General features: G+C 44.2%; 1 long non-coding RNA gene across 1 annotated transcript; it reads left to right on the top strand.

Moving 5' to 3' along the window:
- Positions 1-3488: 3488 nt before the first annotated feature.
- Positions 3489-3861, top strand: LOC127530105 (uncharacterized). Its single transcript, XR_007936637.1, has 2 exons — positions 3489-3525; positions 3573-3861. It is a non-coding gene; the product is annotated as an uncharacterized LOC127530105 (long non-coding RNA).
- Positions 3862-4981: the final 1120 nt, after the last annotated feature.

The following is a 4981-nucleotide window of genomic DNA, read 5'->3' as shown; positions in this document are numbered from 1 at the left end:
CGGTGACTTCAGTCCCAGAGATGGGGGAGCCCACCTCTGAGTCCCCAGGCTCTGCTTCCTCATTGGAAGGCATGTTAATGGGATTGAGGAGGTCTTCGAAGTACTCCCCCCACCGACCCACAACGTCCTGAGTCGAGGTCAGCAGCGCACCATCCCCACCATATACAGTGTTGACACTGCACTGCTTCCCCTTCCTGAGACGCCGGATGGTGGACCAGAATCTCCTCGAAGCCGTCCGAAAGTCGTTCTCCATGGCCTCCCCAAACTCCTCCCACGCCCGAGTTTTTGCCTCAGCAACCACCAAAGCCGCATTCCGCTTGGCCTGCCAGTACCTATCAGCTGCCTCCAGGGTCCCACAGAACAAAAGGGTCCTGTAGGACTCCTTCTTCAGCTTGACGGCATCCTTCACCGCCGGTGTCCATCAACGGGTTCGGGGATTGCCGCCACGACAGGCACCGACCACCTTATGGCCACAGCTCCGGTCAGCTGCCTCAACAATAGAGGCACGGAACATGGCCCATTCGGACTCAATGTCCCCCACCTCCCTCGGGATGTGGTCGAAGTTCTGCCGGAGGTGGGAGTTGAAGCTACTTCTGACAGGGGGCTCTGCCAGACGTTCCCAGCAGACCCTCACAACACGTTTGGGCCTACCACGCCTGACCGGCATCCTCCCCCACCATCGAAGCCAACTCACCACCAGGTGGTGATCAGTTGACAGCTCCGCCCCTCTCTTCACCCGAGTGTCCAAGACATGTGGCCGCAAGTCCGACGACACGACCACAAAGTCAATCATTGAACTGAGGCCTAGGGTGTCCTGGTGCCAAGTGCACATATGAACACCCCTATGCTTGAACATGGTGTTCGATATGGACAATCCGTGATGAGCACAGAAGTCTAATAACAAAACACCGCTCGGGTTCAGATTGGGGGGGCCATTCCTCCCAATCACGCCCTTCCAGGTCTCACTGTCATTGCCCACGTGAGCATTGAAGTCTCCCAGCAGAACGAGGGAGTCCCCAGAAGGTATGCCCTCTAGCACCCCCTCCAGGGACTCCAAAAATGGTGGGTACTCTGAACTGCTGTTTGGTGCATACGCACAAACATCAGTTAGGACCCGTCCCCCCACCCGAAGGCGAAGGGAGGCTACCCTCTCGTCCACCGGGGTAAACCCCAATGTACAGGCTCCAAGTTGGGGGGCAATAAGTATACCCACACCCGCTCGGTGCCTCTCACCGGGGGCAACTCCAGAGTGGTACAGAGTCCAGCCCCTCTCAAGGAGATTGGTTCCAGAGTCCAAGCTGTGCGTCGAGGTGAGTCCGACTGTATCTAGCCGGAACTTCTCAACTTCGCGCACTAGCTCAGGCTCCTTCCCCTTCAGAGAGGTGACATTCCACGTCCCAAGAGCCAGCTTCTGTAGCCGAGGATTGGACCGCCAATGTCCCCGCCTTCGGCCACCACCCAACTCACACTGCACCCGACCTCCTTGGCCCCTCCCATAGGTGGTGAGCCCATGGGAAGGGGGACCCACGTTGCCTCTTCGGGCTGTGCCCGGCCAAGCCCCATGGGTGCAGGCCCGGCCACCAGGCGCTCGCCATCGAGCCCCACCTCCAGGCCTGGCTCCAGAGTGGGGCCCCGGTGACCCACGTCCGGGCAAGGGAAAACGCCGTCCAAAATTGTTTTTAATTTTCACCCCTAATTTTGTCAAAATATAATTTTTTAAAAATTAGACCCAAAACATCAAAACATTAAATAACATTTTGTGGTCCTATTATATGGAAAAGATTGAAATGATAGCATATCAAAATTGCAGGAGGATAGATTCAAGACTCACTGATGCATGACCACTCTGAACCATTTAACTACAGTAGAACGAAATCAGACCAAGGTTGGCTAACTGAAGGACCAATAACTACTTGTAGGTATGCTTTTAGAGTGATTCATCTTGAGCATTATCTGGTATTTTTTACAAAACTTCAGATATGTTAATAAAAACATACATTCATAAATAAATAGCATACTGAAGATTTCATATGTACACCTTTTGCAAGAGTCTACTGAAGACCAGGGCTGGATTAAGGTGGGTGCTATTGATGCTGCAGCATTAGGCCCATTCCTGAAATAGGCCTAGATGAAAACAGACGAGTGAGTGTCGAATGCACATGCACCAATGATGACGAGAAAAAAATAGGCCTTTTTTGCGCTACAGCATCAGGCCCAATTTCGTCTTAATCCGGCCCTGCTGAAGACAGCCTAACTAAATGATGCTCAAAATATATTTATTAAAATGCAGTGGCTTAAGAGAACTTGCAGACGGACAATCATAAAGGCAATATGCTTATAAATTAACTGTGGAACACTGTATGCCAAATTAAACCTTTTATCTTATGTTGGACTTTAGCCACCTCTCTAGAACCAAGACCTTGTAATGTATTCTCTTGCCAAAATGCATATAGCCAGAGCTTTCAGAAGAGATACAGTAACTTATACCTGAAAAGGAAATGGGCTCTTCACATCCTTTTTTTTGTCATGGGATGAGAACTTTCAGTCAAACTGAGTATCCATGAAAGCAAGTCTTGCCTTATGTGTACTGTATCTCAATGTATGAAAGAGAAATAAGAGAATGCTAGCAAAAAAGCAGCACTTGTTCATTGAAAGATGACAGCTTCTAAAATGTCCACTCTTGTTTTCATAAAATAAAGCCTTCTTTGTCGTTTAAATTTTATTTTTAGTGTGGCATTTCAACATTTTTTAACACCAATCATTTTCTTTTTTTTTTTTCATTAGGCTGTTTTTTATAAAGAAAAATTAAGAATAATACTTGACAATGTTTCCAGCATACCACACCAGAACTATTAAAATACAAATGCAATAAGGGGCATCGATTAAATAAAAAATAAACAAATGACAAAGAAATAAATAGGTAGAATGATGAATGAATAGGTGTGAACAGTGTAGTCAATGAATGATAATTCCTATCTGTAACATAATTTTATATGGCTCAACCTAATGAAAGGTAGCTTAGTGGAAAGCCATAATTTTTGATGACCTGGGGCCTCATGTATAAACAGTGCGCACGCACAAAAATGTTGCATACGAACGTTTCCACACTCAAATCACGATGTATAAAACCTAAACTTGCCATAAAGCCATGCACATTTTCAAGGTAGCTCCAACCCTGGCGTACGCAAGTTCTCTGATCGGTTTTGCAAACTGGCGGCACCCAGCGTCAAAGCAGTGCTACTGTTCCTGTGTGGTTACATTTTCTTTTTTAGATCCACATCCCTGACGTGGCTTTATCATATACACTGAAACTTACTGCATATTGTTTATTAGTTTAAGGCATCTCATTGTAATTAACCTGTAACAATATAATGGTCCAGGGAATAGCCGAAGTATTCCAAATACCATAGCTGCTTTAGGGTTGTTACTCTAACTGCACCTTCTTTTTCTTCTTTCAGCTGCTCTCGTTAGGGGTTGCCACAGCGGATCATCTTTTTCCATATTACTCTCACTGCACCACTTGGAGTATTTATATCACTATATCTGAGTGCAGAATCACAGATCTACAGCAGCTGATCGGAAAGAGAATTATCGGTATACAGCATCAAGCACACGCTGCCTCAGCCATGCTGTCTATTGAACTGCTCTCACACGGCAAACGCTTCAAAGCCTTTTCTGTACGGACCTCGCGGTTCAGAAACAGTTTCATCCCAAGAACTATAAATGCACTCAATCAGTCCATCAAGTGCCCCTTATAGAACTGTTTGTATTTATAAGTACAATTACCTCACTGTAAACTTGCAATACAGTTATAATATTGCACAACCTGAGCCACTTTATAAAGCGCGTATTTACATATGATGACGATATCATTTTTAAGTTGAAATGGCGCGACACTGGAAGAATAGATGGGCAGAATAATTAAACACGTACTACGAAGATATTTCAATGTTCCTTAAAAGTTTTGAAGAATTGTTGTTCTAATCTTACAGATGGCTTAATGTCTATTACAGAGCTGATTGTGTGGCAATTTGGTATTTGGAGAAAGAAAAGTAAGGACAGTAATTGGGGGTTAGTACGATTGAAAAAGACAGTACTCCTACAATAAAGTATTTAATCGAAGGTCGCTCATGGCATGAAATATGAACAATCACTACGCCACCGTGTTACCATGTTTAATAAAATGCTTTAACTCCTATCATCATGAAAATGATATCACGTATACATCTCAGTATTTTAATTATTCAGAGAGCTGTAATATTACGAATGTAATGAATTCTGTGTCCTGTTGGAGGAAGAGAAAGCCTAGAAGCACGTAGTGATTCACACACATAGAGCACATAGAAGATCAAATACAAAACAAAGCATTTAACGTGCTACTTTAGTTACGATGGGATTTAAGAAACTAGTAAATTAAACGATTTTAAGATGAAGTTTATGATGTTCTACTTTAATGACAAAATAAACTACGTGATTAAAGTGGAAATTTTGAGATTAAAGTTGACATTTCGTGCTTTTTTCCTGTGTGACTTTTTTTTTCTCTGTACCCTAATAAGCTTTCATATGACACTCAGACGGTGGGTTACGACTCGCCTTTTCATGGAGACTTTGATATGTGACAACTTCTTTTTTATTTCGGGCACTTTGTGAACTTGAGCTTTCGAGTTTCTCTGACATGCTATGTCACTCGATCAACTTCCTTTTGTTGTTTATACCACTGTTTAAACCAACAAATAGTACGTTTTTCCTTGCCTCCACTTGGTATTCACTGAAATTCTTCCATTTTCCCTTGTGCTTTTGCCTTTGTCTTTTCACAGAAGGCTAAGCTTAAGGGCTATTTATATTGATTTGCATACTCAAAGAGGTGTAATTCTGGGAGGAGTTGAGGCGGGACAGCAGGCGCATGCACATGCGTTACTTTTCACGCTGACTGGATTTATGTAGCGGAAGAATGTGGAAGATGGCGTTCACACAGATTTCT

The sequence above is a fragment of the Erpetoichthys calabaricus genome, chromosome 13, assembly GCF_900747795.2.
Source record: "Erpetoichthys calabaricus chromosome 13, fErpCal1.3, whole genome shotgun sequence".
Lineage (NCBI taxonomy): Eukaryota > Metazoa > Chordata > Cladistia > Polypteriformes > Polypteridae > Erpetoichthys > Erpetoichthys calabaricus.
Note: the sequence above shows the minus strand (reverse complement) of the source record. Positions and strands in the feature narration are given on the sequence as shown.